The sequence below is a fragment of the Etheostoma spectabile genome, unplaced genomic scaffold (assembly GCF_008692095.1).
Source record: "Etheostoma spectabile isolate EspeVRDwgs_2016 unplaced genomic scaffold, UIUC_Espe_1.0 scaffold00018315, whole genome shotgun sequence".
In the NCBI taxonomy this organism is placed as follows: Eukaryota; Metazoa; Chordata; class Actinopteri; order Perciformes; family Percidae; genus Etheostoma; species Etheostoma spectabile.
Genome location: NW_022604205.1, coordinates 70370 through 79847, shown reverse-complemented (window position 1 = coordinate 79847; position 9478 = coordinate 70370). Strand labels below are relative to the sequence as shown.

Below are 9478 nucleotides of genomic sequence, written 5' to 3'. Positions count from 1 at the left end.
AACAACTACGAATAAACAGGTATTACAACTAATTAGTAAAAGCTAAATATCTTAAGAGTAATGTCCTTGTCAGTCGTGCTCAGTGTTCTTTACAGTCCGTGGTGCTGGTTATCCTAAGGACAGCTGAATCCTGCCCGGGAAACCTAGGGTCTTCTTTTCACCGGTCCGCGTTGCGTGTTGCGTTCCCACCTGGCTGACACTGGGAGAGAACAAGGAGAGAGCTCTCAATCAAACAAGTCACAAAGCAGTTCTTTGCCCACACATTCTCCGAGGACAGCTGGCAGACTTTCCTTTACTTATCTTCGTTTTCGCTTTGAACTCCTCGTTTGGGTGGCTGCAGTCCCCCTCTTCTTTGGATTCTAAGGACGTAATCCAGTCTGCACCACCCCGAGTCTACCCGCACTTCGGTTCGTTTCGACTCGTTGGCACTTCTCCAGCCCGTTGGTTCGTTTCTCGGCTTTACTCTCTCTTCCTTTGTTCTGTCACCACCGTTTTCTTCTTCCCTCTGCTGCATCCTAGATCATCTAGAACTACGATGTAACATTTTAGAACTGCAATTTACATTTTAGGACCGTAACTCTTAAAATCCTATAACTTCAACCTATTCTTCCAGAACTGCAACTTAACATTCCAGAACTGCAGGTTAACATTCTTGAACTTTGACCTAACATTCTAGATTAACAGCTAAACATTCTAGAAATTAAACGTAACATTCTAGAACTACAACACAACATTGTAGAACTGTAAGTAACATTTTAGGACCATAACTCTTAAAATTCTAAAACTACAACCTATTGTTCTAGAACTGCAACTTAACATTCCAGAACTGCAGCTTAACATTCTTGAACTTAAACCTAACATTCTAGAACTGAATATTAACATTCTAGAACTCAAACCTAACATTCTAGAACTGCAATTTACCATTCTAGAACTAAGCTGTAATCTTTTAGAACTGTAAGTAACATTTTGGGACCGCAACTTACAAATATTCTAAAACTTCAACCTATTGTTCTTGAATTGCAACTTTACATTGTATAATGGCAGCTTAACATTCTAGAACTACAACATAACATTGTTGAACTGTAAGTAACATTTTAGGACCATGACTCCTAAAATTCTAAAACTACAACCTATTGTTCTACAACTGCAACTTAACATTCCAGAACTGCAGCTTACCATTCTAAAACTACAATGTAACATTTTAGGACTATGAGCAACCTTTTGGGAATGCAACTTATACAAATTCTAAAACTTCAACCTATTGTTCTGGAATTGCAACTCAAATTTCTAGAATGAAAGCTTAACTTTCTAGAACTATATCTTTACATTCTAGAACTTCAACCTAACATTCTAGAACTGCAACTTAACATTCTAGAATTTAAAGCTAACATTGTAGAATGGCAGCTTAACATTCTAGAACTTCAACCTAATTTTTAGACCGCAACTTAAAACTTGAGAAGTGCCTGGCTAGCTCAGTCGGTAGAGCATGAGACTCTTAATCTCAGGGTCGTTGGTTCGAGCCCCACGTTGGGCGGTGGTGTTTTAGAGAGTGGGAATTTCTCAGTTCTCCACAGTATCAGGTGGCTGTATTGCGGTGGATATGCTGTCAATTGCAAGATTAGCAGTTCCATCCTTGTGTAAAAATCCCTGAAATTTACCAGACTGAAATGTGCCTGCATTCTACAATCTTGGCCTGTGCTGACCTCCTGTTCCTCAGATCAAACTAAAGTCTGGTGACAATGCATGTTCAAATTCTAAAACTTCAACCTATTGTTCTAGAACTGCAACTCAACATTCTAGAACTACAATGTAACATTTTAGAACTGTAATTAACAGTTTTGGACCGCAACTCTTAACATTCTAGAACTACAAATAACATTGTAGAACTGTAAGTAACATTTTAGGACCATAACTCTTAATATTCAAAAACTACATCTTATTGTTCTAGAACTGCAATTGAACATTCCAGATCTGCAGTTAAATATTCTAGAATTTAAAGCTAACATTGTAGAATGGCAGCTTAACATTCTAGAACTTCAACCTAACATTCTAGAACTACAATGTAACCTTTTAGGACTATGAGCAACCTTTTAGGAACGGAACTTTTAAAAATTCTAAAACTTCAACCTATTGTTCTTGAATTGCAACTCAGATTTCCAGACTGAAAGCTTAACTTTCTAGAACTGCATCTTTACATTCTTGAACTTCAACCTAAAATTCTAGAACTGCAGCTTAACATTCTAGAATTTAAAGCTAAAATTGTAGAATGGCAGCTTAACATTCTAGAACTTCAACCTAACATTCTAGAACTGCCAAGTAACATTCTAGAACTGTAACATTTCAAAACCTTTAAGTAAAATCTTTGGACCGCAGCTCAAAGCTTGAGAAATGCCTGGCTAGCTCAGTCGGTAGAGCATGAGACTCTTAATCTTAGGGTCGTGGGTTCGAGCCCCACGTTGGGCGTTGGTGTTTAAGAGAGTGGGATTGCTTGAGTTCTGCACCGTATAATGTGGCTGTATTGGGGCAGATCGTCTGTCAATCACAAGATTAGCAATCCCTGTTATTTACCAGACTAAAAAGTGTCTGTATTCTACAATCTTGGCCTGTGCTGACCTCCTGTTCCTCAGATCAAACTAAAGTCTGGTGACAATGCATGTTCAAATTCTAAAACTTCAACCTATTGTTCTAGAACTGCAACTCAACATTCTAGAACTACAATGTAACATTTTAGAACTGTAATTAACAGTTTTGGACCGCAACTCTTAACATTCTAGAACTACAAATAACATTGTAGAACTGTAAGTAACATTTTAGGACCATAACTCTTAATATTCAAAAACTACATCTTATTGTTCTAGAACTGCAATTGAACATTCCAGAACTGCAGTTAAATATTCTAGAATTTAAAGCTAACATTGTAGAAGGGCAGCTTAACATTCTAGAACTTCAACCTAACATTCTAGAACTACAATGTAACCTTTTAGGACTGTAATTAACAGTTTAGGACCGCAACTCTTAAAATTCTAAAACTTCAACCTATTGTTCTAGAACTGCAACTTAACATTCTAGAACTACAATGTAACATTTTAGAACTGTAATTAACAGTTTAGGACCGCAACTCTTAAAATTCTACAACTTCAACCTATTGTTCCAGAACTGCAGGTTAACATTCTTGAAGTTTGACCTAACATTCTAGATCGAGAACTTAACATTCTAGAAATTAAACCTAACATTCTTGAACTACAAATACCATTGTAGAAATGTAAGTAACATTTTAGGACAATAACTCTTAATATTCTAAAACTACAACCTATTGTTCTACAACTGCAACTTAACATTCCAGAACTGCAGCTTAACATTTTAGAACTGCAGCTTACCATTCTAGAACTACAATGTAACCTTTTAGGACTATGAGCAACCTTTTGGGAACGCAACTTATAAAAATTCTAAAACTTCAACCTGTTGTTCTTGAATTGCAGCTCAAATTTTTAGAATGAAAGCTTAACTTTCTAGAACTGCATCTTAACATTCTAGAACTTCAACATAACATTCTAGAACTGCAGCTTAACATTCTAGAATTTAAAGCTAACATTGTAGAATGGCAGCTTAACATTCTTGAACTTCAACCTAACATTCTAGAACTGCCAAGTAACATTCTAGAACTGTAACATTTCAGAACTTTTAAGTAAAACTTTTGGACCGCAACTTTAAACTTGAGAAGTGCCTGGCTAGCTCAGTCGGTAGAGCATGAGACTCTTAATCTCAGGGTCGTGGGTTTGAGCCCCACGTTGGGCGGTGATGTTTTAGAGAGTGGGAATGCCTGAGTTCTGCACAGTATCAGGTGGCTGTATTGCGGTGGATATGCTGTCAATCGCAAGATTAGGAGTTCCATCCCAGTGTAAAAATCCTTGTAATTTACCAGACTAAAATGTGCCTGCATTCTACGATCATGGCCTGTGCTGACCTCCTGTTCCTCAGATCAAACTAAAGTCTGGTGACAATGCATGTTCAAATTCTAAAAAGAAAGTTGATGTGTATTTGCATTAATCCAAAATAAAGTTGTGTATATGCATTAATCCAAAATAATGATTGATGAATTGATGTGTATATGCATTAGTAAGTAGACCTTGTGGCGTGTGGCGTTGCAAAATTTAAGAAAAACTAACAATTTGGTTGTCAATCTTAATAAAAACAATGTATGTGGAGACCTATGTTCTCACACAAAGGCTAAGATCAACACTAGATGCTTTGTAATGACCCCATGAAAAGGGAGACAAAAGACTGTGTGCAAAGGTTGTATACATGTATGCAAGGTGTATGCATGGATGAGTGTGAGGTATGGTGTCAGTGATTTTTGCTGGACAGTGTAAAACTAACAAAGATGAGGGGGAGAGGTGCTGGACTGAGAGACCTCTAGGGCAATCACAGATGCACAACCAATAATAAAACACTACTGGGTGAATGCGTTCAGAAAATGAAGAACATTGTTCAGAAAGCTTAATGAAGCTTCATTTGACCATAACTATTAACCACCTGAACCTCGTAAAAGGTATGAGGTACTCCTGCATAGCTAGCCAGTGATTTACCTCCTGTAGATGGTGGTCGGCATGCCAACGAGGCTTGGAAATTTGCAGATGGTGATTCAGAGGAGATGTAACAGTTTAAAGTTTAAAGTAACTTAATTTTCTAAATTGTCCGCCTACAGTGCCAACGAGAGCTCTTCTCTAATATTACCGGGTATGCAATAGCTATTCAACTTTAGAAGGTATTGTTGATCTCAGAAACAACGATAGACAGCACCATCTTATCACAACGCCCATGTTTGTGTTCCTTCAAAGTTTGCAAAAACATTCACATGAACTCGCAAATAAATTGATGAGATTTTGGAGGTCAAAGGTTCAATGTCAAGGTGACTGTGTCCTCATGTCTGGCCATCCGATTCTTGTGAATGCAATATCTCTTAACGCCTAGAGGGAAGCACTTTAAATTTGGCATACATAACCACTAGGAGTCGCGGATGAACTGATTTCGATTTTGGAGGTCAAAGGTCAAGGTTACTGTTTCATTACGTCTCCTGAACTGTATATGTATTTCTCCTGAACTGGTGATGGGGATGCTCTGGGGATGTAAAGCCCCGGTGGCCTAATGGATAAGGCACTGGCCTCCTAAGCCACGGATTGTGGGTTCAAGTCCCATCTGGGGTGAATCTCAGCAGATGGAATGGAAGTGTCATGAGTGTCATGAGGCCTCTGACCCAGAGGTTGATGGATTGAATCAGGCAGATTAAAAAATTGACATCCACTACCCTGTCAGGATCCTGTAGTAATGCTGACTTTCCAGTGATGTGGTTGGGCTGTTTACAGGTTTTGATCATATCCATCGGTTGCATGGATGGGACATCAATACCCCGGTTCTATCACCTGATCGCTGTCTTGTCTTTGTCGTTCGACGACTATTTGGGCTCACACCTTAACACACCCGAAGCATCTCAGCCTAAAAGGACCTGCACCTCAAAGGACTCTCAAGCACTCCCAGCTGTGCTTTTGCAGAAGAGCGCCTTGTTTTCTTTTAGCTTGGGAAAAGGCTTTAGCTTATGACAAGGTAAACAGATGGCACCATTGTGCTACTCATTAGTGTGTCCACTTCAGTTATGTATTGAAGCACATCCTTAGAGCTAATGGCCCTCATTTATTAACCTAACGTACGACAGGCTTCACGTGAGATTCATGAAACGTTTGTATCACACCAATCAGAGCGTAAGAATGATCGTACATTGATAAATGCAGCGGCTAGAAACGATTGTAATTTAAATATCACGCCCCAATATATTCTCAGTTTTGAGGCCTCGCCTCTATTATTTATGACATGGCCAGACATAATCCGGCTAAGAAGCGGCACTTTTCAGAGGTGGGGATTTAAAGCCTGACATCCCAGGTGCTCTGGTGCAGCCAGATACCACCAGGCCCAGGGGAATATGCCGCCTAAGAAAAATGCAATCCTACCCGATGAGAAGAATAAACATTGTGAAAATAACGAAAATATGAATACATTAAACATATACGGGCATTGAACATATTGCTGCAGTCTCAGTCTTTGGATGGTATAGGTAGCGCCCCGTCAGACATGTCATGATATAGCAGGTTCTCATGATTGAGAACCTACTATATCGTGACATGTTTAATTTACTATATAATCATTTTTGAGACAGGTCCTACTAAAGCTCTATTACTGAAGCTAGGATCGGTCAGGATGTCCAAGCGGTTCAAGGCGCTGTGTTCAGGTCGTAGTCTCCACTGGAGGTGTGGGTTCAAATCCCACTTCTGACAACTAGTATTTTCATTTGGAACTAATGTCTAAGAGTTGATATTGGGAATAAAGAACTTAGCAGTTCTTTGTATTTAAGAGGACATGAATATGCATGAGAAACGCAATTCCAAGTGCAGCATTTTGTGAGCATCTTTATTGTCAACACATGTAAAGTTCCTTAGGGGCCCGTAGTGGATGAAATGGTAAAACATTTGGCCCTGGATGCATAGAATTCCTGCCATATTGAGCGACAAAGTTTGGGTGTCCTGAAAAAAGGGTCTTGAACTCTATCTCGCCGACCTCTTTTTTTACTGTTTCTTGTTATGTCACGGCAAGAAGTATTATGCTTTTGAGTCGTTTGTCCCTCTCTACATCAGAATCAGAAAAAAAAAAACATCAGCTATATGCAGTCTCTGTGGCGTAATAGGTCAGCGCAGTCGGCTGTTAACCGAAAGGATGGTGGTTCAAGTCCACCCAGGGACGTTTGTTGCTTAAATAATCTGGAGTGAGCCAACTCTGGGATTTATCCTTCTTCAGGAGACTATAGAGCAGCCCAGAGATAACCCAAGTGGCCTTGCCTTTATCTGAAGGTACAGTTCTGAAAACCATGTACTGTACATATTAATCTTTACGGTCATTGGTATGCAGGTCACTTGATGTAATACAATCAAATACATAATGCCAGACAGAGACAAAAAGTGAGAGAAAAGAAAAAGAGACTAGCTGTCTAAAGGATAACCAGTTGAGATTGTGTGCGTCTTTGAGAACTGTAAGTCATTTAACTGATGTTGTCAGTTCATTTAAACTAATGAGGAGGAATTTGACGAATCAAAATCAAGTCGAGGAACTTATTCTTTCAAACATCACACATGAGTCTCTCAAGTCCTGACCATTCCCTGACCGGGAATCGAACCCTGGCCGCTGCGGTGAGAGCGCCGAATCCTAGCCACTAGACCATCAGGGAGTCACATCTTTCAAATTTATCTTTGTAGATGTGAGTTTTCTTTTCACTTACTGGAATGACTTATATTGTTTTAGGCGAGGAGTGGCGCCTGGCTAGAGCTTCAGAAGGCAGGACATGACAGATTACACATCTGTCACATAGTCAGTTTGTATTCTTAAATACCAAGTCTCTTGCTGTTCCTTGACTAGTTGGCCACCCCTGCTTTGCATCGCTCCAGGTATGTAGAAAAAAATCTGTTATGCACCTTTGCATTGCGCTAAAATGTCAAAATTTGGACCTGAATCCAACAATAACATTACTTGACACTCACATACATTGGTTTTCAGTTAAAAATGTTGGTTAGGGGTTTAGTTACTGCTTGAAAAAATGAAAAGAATTGTTATTGAGATGGAGGCAGATGAAGTGTTTATGACCCATCAATGATGACAAAAGGATACATCCACTGTCGGGGGTCTGCTTTAAAGGAAATGGTACTCTTTAAAACGTTAAACTAATGAGGAAGAATTTGACAAATCAACCAAAAACTTACTCTTTTAAATCTGTATCTGTCAAGTCCTGACCATTCCCTGACCGGGAATTGAACCCCGGCCGCGACGGTGAGGGCGCCAAATCCTAGCCATTAGACCATCAGGGAGTTATATCTATCAAATTTAATTTAACATATTGTTGGTTATATTGTTTTAGGCAAGAAATGGCGCATGGTTAGAGATTTAGAAGGCAGTTGTGCAAAATGCAAAACTGCCTGTTTCGATTTAATTACATGGTAATAATACAAAAACAGAGGTGTAGTGATTACTTGGAAATGATTCCGGTAGTTTCTGAAATAAAACCATGAATCAGTGGTGGAAAATGCAAAACTACCTGTTTCTATTTTATGACGTAGTAAGACAGAGGTGTAGTGATTACCTGGAAATGCTTCTGGTAGTTACTGTCAAACAACCATGAATCAGTGGTGGAAAATGCAAAACTGCCTGTTTCAATTTTATTACATGGTAATATTAGAATAACAGAGGTGCAGAGATTAGAGGTGCAGAGATTACCTGGAAATACTTACCATGAAATATGTCTTGTCCTTCACGTACGTAACGCTGTGCAATCTGACCAGCAGCTAAACACCTTCCACCATCAAGCACTGGCGACCGGGATCCTTGTAACACGTTTATTTGAGTAACAAAGGGTGAAACTGGGAGAAAACACAATGACCAGTTACTTAGATAGTAATGAGTCACAGACATTAAACAAAGATAATTGTAAAAACAATATAACTACACAACAGGCTAGCAAAAATGTAAGATGAAATAAAGAAACACGTAATGTATTGTTATAGTGTACGTAGCATAACCTATGTTGGGTATCTAAATAAACTAAGATATACTTACATGTGGCATTACCCAAGATAAAAGTGGCAAACTATCTTACTGAAGTATACCGTCAGTTAGGGCTGAACAATATTGTGTTTTAGCATTGACATCGCGATGTGCGCATGCGCGAAAGTCACATTGCAGGACGTTACGATGTTGACGTTAATACTTTTTTGCTGCTTGATAGAAAAGTAACCTTTCACTGTTTCTCCTTTACATGATTATTACCATCCGACCATTCCCCTTTAAGACAGGTAGCCATGTGGGCAACGTGTGAATGTGACGTTAGTCCGACGGGGTCTGGTATGGGAAGTGAGGCTCTCCGTGTGTAGAAAAGTAGCCTACCGTTGGCAACAGCTGCCTCAGACACAGTGATGTCATAGTATTGATGGGTAGTGAGTGACGCTACAGTAGTTGGGGTTTTATGTTCTCCTCAAATACAAACTAAACCCCCTGATTAATGCAACATAATCACAACGTCTCCCGGCCATTTCCCACCGCAGAAAGCTGCTATCAGCCAAGCTAAAGCTAATATAGTTAGCTTAAAGAAACAAGCAGAAAGCTGCTACCAGCCAGGCTAAAGCTAAAATAGTTAGCTTAAAGAAACAAGCAGAAAGCTGCTACCAGCCGGTCTAAAGCTAATATAGTTAGCTTAAAGAAACAAGCAGAAAGCTGCTACCAGCCAGGCTAAAGCTAAAATAGTTAGCTTAAAGAAACAAGCAGAAAGGCGCTACCAGCCAGGCTAAAGCTAAAATAGTTAGCTTAAAGAAACAAGCAGAAAGCTGCTACCAGCCGGTCTAAAGCTAATATAGTTAGCTTAAAGAACAAGCAGAAAGCTGCTACCAGT

General features: G+C 39.4%; 5 non-coding genes across 5 annotated transcripts; all 5 read left to right on the top strand.

Moving 5' to 3' along the window:
• The first annotated feature begins 1461 nt into the window (after positions 1-1461).
• On the top strand, positions 1462-1534 carry trnak-cuu (transfer RNA lysine (anticodon CUU)). The gene has a single exon. It is a non-coding gene; the product is annotated as a tRNA-Lys (tRNA).
• An 856-nt stretch (positions 1535-2390) lies between these two features.
• Positions 2391-2463, top strand: trnak-cuu (transfer RNA lysine (anticodon CUU)). The gene has a single exon. It is a non-coding gene; the product is annotated as a tRNA-Lys (tRNA).
• Positions 2464-3722: 1259 nt separating this feature from the next.
• trnak-cuu (transfer RNA lysine (anticodon CUU)) lies at positions 3723-3795 on the top strand. The gene has a single exon. It is a non-coding gene; the product is annotated as a tRNA-Lys (tRNA).
• A 1336-nt stretch (positions 3796-5131) lies between these two features.
• Positions 5132-5204, top strand: trnar-ccu (transfer RNA arginine (anticodon CCU)). The gene has a single exon. It is a non-coding gene; the product is annotated as a tRNA-Arg (tRNA).
• A 1511-nt stretch (positions 5205-6715) lies between these two features.
• On the top strand, positions 6716-6789 carry trnan-guu (transfer RNA asparagine (anticodon GUU)). The gene has a single exon. It is a non-coding gene; the product is annotated as a tRNA-Asn (tRNA).
• Positions 6790-9478: the final 2689 nt, after the last annotated feature.